We start from the raw sequence: 15,226 nt of genomic DNA, 5'->3' as shown, positions 1-15,226 counted from the left end.
CTGATTCTAGTCAATGATAAAACACATTTAGAAGAAGAAAATAATGACCGCGTTAAAGTGAAAATAATTCCAATGATTCTCTTACTGTTTTGGGGAATGACAATCGTTGTGTTTGATGATGATCAATTTTGATTTTATGGGCATAGGCCAAAAAAAAAGCAAAAAAGAATTTTGTACTTGTAACTGAGACAAACAAAAATAAAATCAAATTCTAAGAAAATTATATTTTCTTTTCTCCAGACGAGAAATTTGTGGTCATGTAAATTCAAAATTTTGTAGTAAAATAGACACTCAAGGAATTCATCCTGGGACCTTGCCCAAAATAAACTTCTACAGTTTCTGATATATTTGGAGACCTGAGGCATGGAATTCACTATTCAACTTGCTTGTTCAAAATGCATAATAGAGATATATTGGAGAATCCAAAAAATACAAAATTCACAAACTTGGAACTTGTGAATCATAAAAAAAACAAACAATTCTTTGACACTCGATGTGCTGTTGATGGGTTCGACTCGATCTCTTAGTGAACACCCAGTTTTTCCACTTGAAGTTGGCTGATTCTAGTCAATGATAAAACACATTTAGAAGAAGAAAATAATGACCGCGTTAAAGTGAAAATAATTCCAATGATTCTCTTACTGTTTTGGGGAATGACAATCGTTGTGTTTGATGATGATCAATTTTGATTTTATGGGCATAGGCCAAAAAAAAAGCAAAAAAGAATTTTGTACTTGTAACTGAGACAAACAAAAATAAAATCAAATTCTAAGAAAATTATATTTTCTTTTCTCCAGACGAGAAATTTGTGGTCATGTAAATTCAAAATTTTGTAGTAAAATAGACACTCAAGGAATTCATCCTGGGACCTTGCCCAAAAAAAACTTTTACAGTTTCTGATATATTTGGAGACCTGAGGCATGGAATTCACTATTCAACTTGCTTGTTCAAAATGCATAATAGAGATATATTGGAGAATCCAAAAAATACAAAATTCACAAACTTGGAACTTGTGAATCATAAAAAAAACAAACAATTCTTTGACACTCGATGTGCTGTTGATGGGTTCGACTCGATCTCTTAGTGAACACCCAGTTTTTCCACTTGAAGTTGGCTTAGTTTCAAGTCAAGAAGATTGAGATATAGATGATTTATATCAAAATCTGAGAAATTTATTTATTTATTTTGAATGCATACTCAATTAGTTAATCAAGAGGTAGACTAATTTAAGTTAATGACCGGTGTGGTCACTATTTTGTGGCAAGCACTAAATGTGAGCCTATTCCCTATAAGTGAGCTAAGGTCTAGGGCTGTAAACGAACTGGGTTGAGTCGAGCGGGACTATGTTCAAGCTTGAGCTTGTTTATAAAAGTCGAGCTCAAGCTCAAATTAAGCTTTTGGGGTTGTGTTCAAGCTTGAGCTTGTTTATAAAATTCGAGCTCGAGCTCTAAATGACCTTTGTATTTAAGTTCAAGTTTAGTGTCTATTTGAGCTGGGTTCTTGTTCGTTTCATATGTTGATAATCGAGTCATTATTGAGCTACTTAATTTCTATCCGAATAACCTTTATTGAGCAAATTAAATAGTACTATCGTGTTATTTTTTTTCTAACTAAATAAAACTTATTGAACAAAATAATGAGTAGTGTGGTTAAGCTATTTATTTTTTAGTCAAACGAGCTTTATTGAGCTTATAAATGAGTTACTTGTTGAACTTAAAAAAAAAATATGCTTTTAAATTAATGGGCTATTAAATGAGTTACTAAAATAAACATATAAATGCGTAAAATAAGTGAGAAACTAGGGTTTGTTTGGGATCACTTTTATTTTTTATTTTCTATTTTTCTTTGTGCTTTTATTTTAAAAACATGTTTGTTTAGTTTATTTTTTGCTTTTAGTCAAAAGAACTTAAATATTTAGAGTATTTTTTAAAAACAACTAAACATATTTTGTTCCAAATCAAAACATAAACAAAATAAAATAAAAATGAAACATAAAAAATGATTCCAAACTTCCCCTAAAAAATAAGTTTTTATCTTATTTTATGTTTTACAAATTAAAATTTAATTTAATTTAATATGAGTTTTAAATTAAGCTTTAATTGAGCTTATTTACAAGTTTAAATTAAGTTTTAACTATTTTCATTCATAAATATTAAATCGATTTTATTTTTGGACTTTAAATGAAACTGCAAGCTTGTTTGTGAACATTAAATAATATTGTTTGCAAAAATAAATGAATGGAACAAGGAGATTTTCAAGCTTGCTCATTTAGCAATCGAGCATTTAAAAAAGTGTTTGAACTTGTTCAATTAGTTAATCAAACGAACATGAACGAGCTCTTATCGAGCCGAGTTACGAGTAGTTTTTCAAACGCTCAACTGATTTGCAACCGTGCTAAGGTCCTTGGACAATCTACACTTGACAAAACAAGTTGCTCTAACACTTGAAGCATGAGACTCATCTAGGAAAAACAAAAAAAAAATGATAAAATAGATATACAATATCAAATTTATCATATTACCCTTGGGCTATCAATATTCTCAAGTAAGTCATTGATAAGTAAGGTGTCATCAAATTATTTTTACTTGCCACTTTTAAAAGAGCAACCTACCTAAATTATTGTAGAATATTTTATCCTTTATTATGCTTAATTTTCTTGTAAATGCTTTTTTGTTACTTGAACTTCTTAAAGATACTTAATCACGCACCACACAAAATTCTAATAATCTTAGGTATAAAAAGTCATGCTTTATAATCTAGCTTCCCTTTTGTGATAAGATTTATAGTGATTGGGAAAGAGGTCGACACTAGTGGCAGATCATACATGTTGGTTTCCTTTACAAAGTCGAATGCTCTAGCATAAGGTGAGATCCACCTATACTTGGTGCCAATTTGTTTTTTTAAGATTTGCTAAGAATGAGATGGCTAAGTGAGACTTTAAATGACTATTAACAATTGGACTCATTCTAGTAGACATATTTTATCTTCAATCAATAAAATTTTTTATTTTAAATAGTACTTCTGCTAAAGAAGCCAGTATTTTAGAGACAAATTCCAATATTTATAATTTCATTTACTTCCATTTACAAGTCTAGATGTTATAGAAAAAGAGAAGAAATAAGAAAATTACAAAATTATCTCAATTAGTTATTGATCTTTGCTGTTGCCAATATCAAAAGCGTTGCCATCTGAATAGTTTGTGTATTATGAAAGAGGAAACTAAGATCTCATTATACCAAGTTAATCTGGTCAAGTTTACTTATTTTGTTCAAGCAATGTATTATTTCATCTTTGTACTTTGTTTTACCTTGTTTGGAGTACTCCTTAGAGTGGTTTAATCATTTATTATAAAATTTTGGAAGGTTGTGATGACAGCTTAGCCTTCTCGGCTTTTGTCTCATTTAGCAATTTTTCCAACTCAACAATTTTCTTGCTCTTTATTTACTCTCCTTTTTGCAAAACTTCTTACTTGAAAACTTTTGGTTGAAAATTTATCAATGAATAAAAAGACTTGAAGTTGTTGTTATGTTGGTGCCTAGCCTAAGGGCAATTTTATCTTTTTTGCGAATAACAACACTTAAAGTCGCCTTTGAATTTGCGAGTTCACGCTATCTCTATGGCCAAAGATGCTTCTTTCCTAAATAAATCATTAACCAAACTTCCCACAATGACTTAAAACCTTTATTGCTTAGTCTTCATGGAATTTACTTGAGTGCTTTATGACATGAGCTACTTGTTAAAATGAGAAAACAAATTTTCTCTAATCACATTCTCTAGCTAATTCATTAATTTTTTTTAACGTAATTTCTTATGCACCCTTGCCAAAAAGAGGGTTCACTGTCATTTCATAGCCTGCCTGCATGTCACTAACACATTTTTGTCGTGGACGACATTTGATCTAAGCAATTATGTAGAAACTTTGAAAAAATCACCTACACAAAATCCTATGCAACCAAGTTGAGCCTTTCCTTTTGCATCAGTGGGTGGAACGTTGAAGCTGGTTGCCTCTCTGTCAATTTTTGCTAACAAACGGGTACCTTGACGTCTTGATTGTAGAAGTGGGACTTAAATTATTTCATAAGGTGAACAAAGGGCTGCTTCAAAGTTAATAAAAATAGAACCAACAGCACCTTTGGGTTTTACAGGGATCTCATGATGCCTGTCTAGGGTTTCAAATGATGGTTAGGGATCAAAGGTGAAATTTTAGTAATAGGGATGGAGAAGAACATGAAATAATATGATTTGGAACGGTCAATGTCGTGCAGCTACTGTTTAAATGGTGGTAGAGGGTAGAAAGTGGGCCTATAGCTTAGGAAAGAATGTATACGCGGGTCTATAGCTTAGGAAATAATGTATACGGGAAACAAGAAGGGTCCACCGCATGTAATCAATCAAGATATAATAAACACCATTTAAAAGAATAACATTACAGCGCTTTAAACAAGGAGAAAATAGAGAACAAATCTCTAAAATAGTATAAACCAAAACAAAAGCCCTCATAACATGTCTATAGTTAATATTTATATCTAAGAAGAAACAAACAACCTAATTCCAACCTAGACCTAAGACATATGCCCTGTCCATTGTGGAGGCATTAACTTGAATCAGCCTTGGATCAAACTAGCCAAGGACGGGTCCCTATGTTCCTATGTTCAACCTCAAACATGCCCATGGCGTCCTTCCCAGGTTAGAGGAGCTTCACTTTCATCATTGACAACATTTGGATCCGCATAACACCGTTAAAAGTCAATAATATTTGATGTGAAAAAAATGTTATAATCATATGGAAAGTCAGTGTTGTAAGCATTATCATTGATTCATTTGATATATTTGAATATGGACCATCAACTCTAGGTTTGAGTTTTCCTAATTAATTTGCAATAAATCTCTCCTTTCAATTGATTCACATCAAATCAAATTCCTTGAAAGTCATACTCTTTGTAGACTTATTAGCTTAGTTTTCGTACTTGGTATTCTGCTTGGAGATTTTTTTCTTCATCTGCTAATGTAAAGTCTAAATTTTTTTTACTTTGATCTTTGCATTAGTACCAGGTTCAATAGTTGGATGATAGGCGTCAACTCTAAAGGTGTGAGAGAATTTTACCCATAAACTATCTCAAAAGAGCTATATCTGTTGTCTGGCTAGTGGACCGGTTGTAGGAAAACTCAATATGAGGAAGAGTTAAACCTCACTACTTTATATGCTTGCCTATAAGATCTTGAGAAGGGTACCCAAATATGATTTACCACCACTTGCTAAACTGAGTTGAACCTATATCCTTAGCCTATCTCCTAAGGTCCTCAAAAAATGACTCATAAATTTTACATTTGTATTTGAAGTGATGGTCTTAGGTCCTAGGCACACTAGGCAGATGAGCTTGCTCTTTAAAATATATATCGACAATTTGTGAAATATCTATTACCTTGTGACATGGTGCAAAGTGTGTAATAATGGTGAAACGATCAAATACCACCATAGCAGAGTCACCGTTTTGTTGTGGGCTAGGCTTACATCAAAGTTCATGCTCACGTCCACCCATGATAATTTTGGAATAGGAAGTAGCGCATATAGACCTGTATTCCACCCTTAAGTTTTGATTATATTAGGCACCTTGCTTTGTCTCACATATCTCTCTACATCTAGTGTTAGCCTAGACCAAAAGAGGTTTTTATTCGCTAAAAAATGAGTTTTTTTCCTTTTGAGGGTGTGTAACTTGTTCTAAAAGAACAGATAACATCAGATCAGTGATATTGATCGTATAGTTTCTTCTAAAAAGGAGCACACTCCTAAAAGTTTTTATCAGCGGCATAAAGATTCTCTATCACCTTAAAACCAACTACATTCAACTTTATCGTAATGATCAACAAATGGCGGTGGCTCAAATCAGTTATCTTATTTAGGCTCCCTTTTTTTCGTATAAGTGCAAAATGAAAAGAAAGAAAGGAACTCTACCAAGGAAGCATGTCAACTCTTTTGTCTATTTTATCTATTCAATAAGCTCAAAATTTCATGATCAGTGTAAAAAGTGAACTCTTTCACCAACTGATATTAACTCTAATGGTTGATATTAACTCCGATGGCTGATATTAACTCTACTGGCTGAGGGTTCTCACAATGACATAGAACTCCTTTTCATAAGAGAAATATTTTGCTTTAAATCATCAGTTTTTCATTAAAGAAGGTGACGTGGTATCTACCTTCACTTAGTACAACTCCAATTCCTATAAAAAAGATTTTACCCTACTACTTTAGTGCATCAAAACTAGCATGTGCCTGGTTTGACCATGAAATCTTATATGTCTTGAGAAATTTGATTAGTAGTGCTGCTATGAAATTGAAATTTCTGAGCAATCTCTCGTAAAATGAAAATTTTGATCGACCTCAAACGCGCCTGTGTTACCTCATCACAGGAACTTGGTTTGGCCTAGAATCCTTTTCAATTACTTCCAACTACAAAAATTGATGAAGAGTTTGAGGCAACAAATGAATTTACTCATTATTTTTCTTGACTGCATAATATCGATTTATAAGGAGCTCAATAGCATTTTCTTCTCTAGTTAGTTCAAAATGGCATTTATTACTGACTTGGGTTCTAAACCCATGCTGAAATCTGCAAGGATTTTGTTGGAAATCACGAAATCTGCAAATCAAACAAACTGAAGTGAGTTAATTAAAACATCTTGTGAGTGGGTATCTCACTTGAAGTAGCCACATGGTTGATGTTGCAAGTGTTGTGGGTCATTTGGCTTATTGGGGTGCTTTCTTGAGGAAAACGAAGAAAGACAATGAAGGTTCATTTGTAAATTCTTCTGCACAGATCTAATATTGTTTTTGGATGAATTTTTCTGTTAAAAACTTAAACTTTTTTTCTCTAGAAGTCTGTATCATTGTTGCACGCACAACATCAATATCACGAACCTTGAGCATCTCCATGTTAAGAGCATGTTATCTTATGTTTCAACATTTTGCTTCTTTTTATTTCTGATTGGGCAGGTTCTGCTTACTTTTCTTAAACTTTGTGGAACTTGAATTGATTTTTAAAAGGGGCATTTACATACAGATCACACAATTTTTATATATTTACATATCTAACACCTAAACTTTGATTTTTACATGCACACCATTCAAATTTTTATTATTACATCAAAAATACTACTATTGTTATCTTTTTAAAAGTGAAATACACATTTCCATGCATAGGTTTACCATATATAAGTGTTATAGATGTAAATATTAAATCTTAGGTGTTAGTATTGGAAAGCAGACATATTTTAGGAAATTTTTTATTAGGAATACAATCAGTCCTTTGATATGAGAGTCCAATTTAGGTAATTCTTTTTTATTAGGAATACAATCAGTCCTTTGATATGAGAGTCCAATTTAGGTAATTCTTTTGATATTGGGATCCAGTTTAGAAATAGAATAAATCCCTCGATCTATAGATCTAATTTAGGAATATATTATTTAAGTTTTATTACTATTATTATTATTATTATTAATAGTAGAACTCACGAATGCTCTTTCTTTCTCGATCGCATGAGAGAAATTGTAGAAATGCACTCACAACTCACATACACCGCTTCACGCTACTTCGCTCGCATGTTGTCGAGAGCGTCCTCCAAATTTGGCATTGAGGACTTAAATGCCTAAACTGCTCGAACTATTTCTATTGTTGGATCGTCGGTCCCAAGCATTGAGTTTTCAGAGGTTCTTTTTCTGGAATGCTGAAAAGGTGTTCCTGGGCGCTGCTGCACCCCTCTTGGGTGCCGCCTTTCCACATGGTTGAGTCCCGTAGCATTTGGTCGGACGCCTAGGCACCCATTGGCATTGGGGTACCCGGTACCAGATGCTAGAGCACCCCTATGGGTGTTGGAGTGCCCAACACCAGCCTTTTGAGTCCCATTCAGTGCTTCTTTTTAGCCCCTTCTAGTGCTTCTCTTGAGCCCCTTCCAGTGCTGCTCCAAAACTTTGAGAGAACTTTGAACAACACAATCAGACTCCACATAATAATAATCTCCCACTTTTAAATTGATTGAAATCACCCTGCTTCAAATTTGTACCATGTTCATAGCCATGTACTGTAATGTGCTTACTTGTCACAATCTTCCTAAACTCCAATTGAAATTAAACATAGCTTCAATGTTTCAATTTTAACTATCTTATTCAATATATCTGGAGGATTCTGAGATGCATGTATCTTCTCGAAGGATAACTGACCATATTCTAGGATAGAACGAATGAAGTGATACCCCAACTGAATGTGCTACGTCATGACATGGAAATGACATTCTTAGCTAGATGAATAATACTCATACTGTTACTGTGAAGTTTTTCAATCTTTTGTTCCTTGCCTAGTTCTTACATAAAACTGCAGCCAAATCATCCCCTTGCCAACCTTAGTGATAACAATGCATTCGAATTATATAGTTGAAATTGCAACAATTTTCTATAACTGGAAAACCCAACTCATTATTATGTTCCTCAAAATGAAGATATATTCTATTGTACTTCTTCTATCATCAATATCTCTTGCTAGACCTGAATCTACATATCCTTGTACATTAATCCCTGCATCTTCGAAATAAAGTGCATCGTTGGTTGTTCCTCTCAAGTTTTTGAGAATCCACTTTACCACTTCCCAATAATACTTTCATGGATTTCTCATATAACTACTGATTACTGCCACTGTATGTGCAATATCTTGTCTTGTATATATCATGACATGCATCGAAATTTCAATAGTTAAAGCATAGGAGGTTCTTTTCATTTTTGCTTGCTCTGCTTCAGACTTAGGTAATGATTCCTTAGATAGCCTGAAGTGACTACCTAAAGATATGCAAATTAGTTTTTCCCACTCATGTTCATTCTTTGTAGGACTTTCTCAACATATTCTGCCTGCATGTATAATATCTTATCTTGTACGTATCATTACATACATCACAATTTCAACAACTAAAGCATAGGAGGTTCTTTTATCTTTGCTTGTTGTGCTTCAAACTTAGACGAGAGTTCCTTAGATAAATTGAAGTGACTATCTAAGGAGGTGCAAATTAGTTTTGCCTCACTCATGTTGAACTTTTGTAGGACTTTCTCAACATATTCTGCCTAAGACAATTTTAAAGTACCTGAATTCCTGTTCCTGTTGATTCTCATGCCAACGAATTTCTTGGTTGAACATAAATCCTTCTTATTAAACTCCCTTGATAATTGCTCCTTCAAAACTGATATTTTTCATATCTGATCTTACAATCAACATGTCTTCTACATATAATAGAAGTACAATATAACAATTATCAAAATGTTTGATGAAGCAACAGTGGTCTTTTTGACACTTCATATATCCACTGTTTGATATAAATCTGTCAAATCTCTTGTATAATTGTCTTGGGTCTGCATCAAATCATAAATACTCTTCTTTAATCTGCAGATTATGTCTTCTTTACCTGCAACTTCATTTCCTCTTCTACCTCATCATATAAGAGGACTGTCTTTATATTCATCTACTTTAGATGCAGATCTCTCTTTTTGCTATCGAGCTCAACACAATTCTGATAGTTGCCACCTTTATTACAGGAGAATTTTCTAATTAGTCCACTCCCTTTTTCTGTTGAAACCCTTTCATAATAAACCTTGCCTTGTAGCTTCTGTTACCATTTAACTCTTTTTTCAGCTTGTAAATTTACTTGTTGTGTAGTGCTTTCTTGACATTTGGTAATTTTGTCAAATCACAAGTTTGATTTGACCTCAGTGACTAGATCTCGCCATCCATGGTAAAGTCTCTCTTTTGAGTTTTTAACTTGAGTGTCTTCTTCATAATACTCTGGTTCACTACTATTAGTTAGTAAAAGATAGTACAAAGAAGGAGAATACCTCTTTATCAGTCGTAAGACTGTACTCAACCTCTTGACTTTAGCAGAAGGTGACCGTGGAACTTCATGTGATTCATTAGATTGAGCACCTCTCCTTTCCTCTTCCTCCTGATCACTAGTGTATAATAGTTCAACATATTTGGAGGACTCTTCAGAAGTAAATAATGGACAATCTTGAGTTCCGCTCCCATCCTTTAATATTTTCATTTCATTAAAAGTCACATTTCTGCTCCTGACAAACTTCTGTTTCTGATAATCCCAGAATTTTTACCCAATTTCATCTGAGTCTTGCCCATGAAGGTGTACTTGAATCCTGCATCAACATGAATATATGCTAAACACCTAAATATTCTCGGGTGAGATAGATTTGTCTTCTAATCACTACACGCCTCTTCAGGCAGGCCTTCTTTCAATGGTATTTATGGACCGTGATTGATCAAATAAACTCCATTATTAACTACTTATGCGCAGAACTGTTTTGGCAAGCTTGCATGCAACCTCATACTCCTGACATACTATGTGATGATTCTATTCATGCACTTAGCCACACCATTCTGTTGTGGTGTCCTTGAAATAGTGAACTCATGTCTGATTTTTTCTGAAGCACAATAACTTCTGAACTTCTAATCACAATACTCACCACGATTATCTGATTTGAGACACTTCAACCTCAAGTCTGCGTCATTTTTAATCATGATCTTTTTCTTCTTAAATTCATCAAAGTTGTGCTTTTAAAAATATATTCATATGTTTTTAGCATGATGATAAATGGAAGCGACAAAGTAGTTAGAACCTTCAATAATCTTAATTGGATTAGGACCACATGCATCATTGCGCTAACTCCAACTTTTTGGACTACTTTTGACCCACTTTTGGAGAAAGTATCTTTCTTTTGCAAGTCATAAATAAATTTTCACAAAAATCTAATTATGTAGGCTTTAACCCTATATCTTGTTTTTAGAAAATAGGAACATTTTGTTTTCTCCCTCGTACGGCTAAGCATGCGGTGCCAAATTCCTGCATCAAACTTCGTTCTGGGTACATTAATGGAGTCAGTCATCTCATTGATCAGGTAAAGAGTGGTTTCGATGTTGCCCTGAGCTACCACCATTCCCTTTAATCACCTTCTATGAATCACATGAGAAAGCAGTCATGTATCCTGATATTGCAAACCAGTTCACTCATATCAAATTTCTCTTTAAATATGGAACATGTGTAACTTTACTGAGTTTCCAGGCCGATCCATTTGACAGTGCTCGTGTGGAGAGATTGGAGGAAGAAACCTTCGATGCCATGATGTAGCACAGTGCTCAAGTAGAGAGATTGGAGGAAGAAACCTTCGATGTCGAGCACCTTCTACAAGAAGGAGACGACGAGTGTTGCGGGTCGAGTCGAGACCAAAAAAGTATCGTTGTCGCGTCGTCAACGTTGTATGCTCATGCAGAGAAAGAGGAGGAAGGAGGAGGCGTCGAGGCTGTGTGTGGGTGTTGTTTGCATCAAGTTAACTGAAGGAGAAGAAATTGGCGAGTCGTGGTTCCTTCGTTGCTCGCATGCGGCAAGAAGATGTGCGAGCGAGTGATTCTGGATCGAATCGAAATCGAAGGGAGGAGGGAGCACGTGCGTGCAGTTAGGGCTTTCGAGACACACGATGGAGAAGAAGACGAGAAGGCTCCCTGTGCTGCTGTTGAGCTCACGTGAGTAGGCAAGCCAAATAACTTTAATAAGGTTGGTTTTATAAGTTTTTATGTTATTTAATTATGTTTTTGTATATATATACATATATGCTGTATTATTTAAAGTTTAAGTTTAATTATATACAATACCAGGATTGAAACTAATAAATTAATGAAAATTTAGGTAATGAGGTGACGCGAAATGCAGGTGAGGGAAAGGGAAGAATTGCAGACAATCAAAGGATTTCATGGTATGTTAGTGTTTTTTTAAGTTACTTAATAAATTTGTGGGTGTTTGTGAGCGTATAAATGCAATGTCAATTTAATCAGGACTTTAATATAGAGAGTTTTGCTTTGAAAGAGAGGGATTTGTGAAGCGAGTGGGAAAGGGAAGAGATCGACCTGAAAGCCTATACAAAAGTGAGGAAGAAGGTCAACTAATCCCTTGGATTTGAGAAGGAAAACATATAATTTTAAAAGATAGGGTTGAAGCACATTTAAGCCTAAAAAATCAGGGTTTCGGGAGTGAGTGTGGGAAGCAAGCTAAGAAGGTAAGTAATTATTTTCTTATATGTATTAAATTTAAAGTTTATTAAATAAAAAATTTCTTTAATGCTTTAGACTATTATGTTTGTATGCATGTTGTAGCTTAAGAATGAAAGGAAATGAAAGGGGAAAGGGAAAGATAATGCTTAATGTCTTTAAAATGATGTATTTAAATGAAATGAAATGAAACTTACATGTTTAAGTTATACAGGATTACTCTCAGATAGTATTGACAGAGAATGCAATATGCAATGCACTCGCGCACGTTAAAAAACATGGTAAAGGTTTATCTTCGGGTGCAATGTGAGGGTACCTTCGAGTATATTTTTTAGGGTGTCTTCGGGCACATTTTGAGTGTCTTCGGGCATATTTTTTATGATACATTTGGTTGTGACGGAATCATTTGATGACTATTAAAGAGGTCAAATCAATAAATATTGAAAGTGAAACGAGAACGAAAATTTTTAAAGTTTTAATGAAATGAACTACCTTTTCTTTTGGTCATTTATGCATGACATAGCATAATAATTTAATTCATATTAGATTATAATTATTCACTAAGTTGTACTTAATGTTGTAATGAATGTTTTTTTTTAGGAGAAGAAAAGTTCTAAGTGATATGTTTAATAGGAAAAACTTTATTTACATGAGGAGAACCATTGCTACTGATAGGTATAAGTTTATAATATGACTTTAATTTCTTTTATTGTTTACTTCTATTTAGAGACATTTTATATGTTGGTCTAAGATGTTGTGTTTTGATTATGATGCTTTTTGATTTTTAACATTTTTTTGTACTTTATGGATTAGTAACTCTTTTACATATTTTGGAAGTTTCCTAAATTTTTGAAAAGTAAAACGAAATGTTTAGGGTTTAGGGTTTAAAATGAAATGTTAATACCGTTCGACCGTAGTTTTCGCCTTAGTTAATTCTAAGTACCAGGTCGGGTCGTGACACCTAAATAGTTTTGCATTGAAAATTTGGAGAGATTATCTTTATGGTGTTCGATGTGAAGTCATCACTAGTGATAAGAGTTTACACTAGATTTTCACTCAGAAGGAGTTGAACCTAAGGCAAAGGCGATGGCTATAATTAATGAAGGACTACGATCTACAAATTCAGTATGCCTAGATAAGGCTAATGTAGTTGTATCTTCTTTGAACAGAAAATCATTGCATATGCAACGTGGATGATCATTTGAGAGCAACAATTAGCATTGTAGATGGAGCAACTTCAGCTTGACATGGTATCTTCAGGAGTCGATTCAGTCATGTATCACTTGTCAGTTCAGTCAACATTAATGGATTGAGTTCATGCAGCTTGGATGAAAAATGTAAACTTACTATAGCTTAGAAAGCATGCTTAGAATGGATTGAAACCTGAGTTCATTATTGATCAAGTAGACACATTTATATTTTAGGATTGGCTGTTTCCCAAATCAAGAAGTATTTCAATTGGAAATACTCTGCGAAGCATATTCAACTTCATATTATGCTTATCCAGGGAGTATCAATATATACCAAGATCTCAAGAAATTGTTCTGGTGACCTAATATAAAGGACAGTGTGGCGGATTTGTAACATAAAATTTATCGAACAAGCTTGCAAGTCGTGAGAATGTCACGGTGGATGTTTCGTTTCCGATATGCATGATGGTTGTTGATTGCGAGCGAGACGCAGATGTGAGTATTGGGACTTGGGAGGCATTAAGATTAATAATTAAAAAAAAAATTGAGGATCGTATCACTTACACTTAGGTAAGAGTATAGTGCCATGCCAAAGATGGCTAGCAGTATCCTTACTATGTTCTTAGTAGTAATCGATTCATGGGGAATGGTGTGGCCAAAAGAGAGCACAAGGTAGATCTTGAAGCGACTGAGCTCTCAATACGTAACTGATGATATTCTTCTATTAACTAAATAATAAAAATATGAGTGTAAGGATATGCATGCAATGAATAACAAAAGAAGCAAGGAGAATAACAAATAGATTTATGTGGAAAGCCTTGTCCTAGAAAAATCACAAACAGTTGAGAAAGAAAATTCACCCGGGTCAAAAAATATTATAAAGTGAAGAGTTTAAGGTTATATATATATATATATATAATATATATATATATATATATATATATATATATGCATGCAAAAAGATTAATAAAGTTAATTAAATGTAACTATTAATAAAGTATTAAATTAAGAGTAAATAAATAAATAAATCATAAGATAAATCACAAATTATTTCTTTGAAGGACAATTTTGACTCATTTTAAATTTTCATTTGTTATTTTGACCCCCAATTATTGATTTAAGGTAAAATGACACTTTTGTAATGTGGTATCACTCAATTACCACATATCACCTACCACCCACTTACCGCTCACTTATCTCCCACCTACCACTCTCTTACTTCTATAGATAGAGAGAGTGTGAGGCTTAGGAGTACAAGGGAAGAGATCTTAAGCTACCACAAAGGAGGAGAGAATAGCTAGAGAGCTAGAGAGCTAGAGAGGAGGAGAACATCTTCAGGTCTTGTATCAAGGTGTCGCTTGAGAGGGAGACCATAGAAGGAAGATGAGGGCTCATCTCTATGTATAAGCTATGTATTCTCCATTTCTTTTGCCTTAGTGAACTATTTGATTGATTCCCTCCCGTGGACGTAGATCCAGTTTGATCGAACCATATAAACAATCTGTGTTTGTTTGTGTTCTTTGTGTTTCATTTCCTATGTCAGGAAGTATATATCTCACAACAATTGGTGTCGTCTGTGGGAAGATCCATACTTCTTGGCTAGAGGTGTCCGCGTAAAGGTGTTTGCGGCCAGCGACGAAAAAGAGGAGTTCGACATTCACGAACAGAGGAGCAAGCAGATCACGTCGCAGGCAGTCAAATCGTGATAGATTTGATGAGCAGTGCAAGCTTTGATCGACTGGATTCACACCGCAGGTTGTGCAGACGGAGGAGGAACAGTCTGCGAGCAAGGGCCGAAAATTTGCGACAGGGCTGCCAGCAGAGGATTTCAAAGCAGTAGTTCGGTCTTGCGAGCAGCTCGGCCAAAGAGAAGAGGCGGAGATCGCGCAGAGAAGGGTTCGGGGAGTTCCCTGTTCGGGAGTTCGCGAAGCAGGAGGACCTGAGCAGTTT

The sequence above is a fragment of the Phalaenopsis equestris genome, unplaced genomic scaffold, assembly GCF_001263595.1.
Source record: "Phalaenopsis equestris unplaced genomic scaffold, ASM126359v1 Scaffold001057, whole genome shotgun sequence".
NCBI lineage: Eukaryota > Viridiplantae > Streptophyta > Magnoliopsida > Asparagales > Orchidaceae > Phalaenopsis > Phalaenopsis equestris.
Note: the sequence above shows the minus strand (reverse complement) of the source record.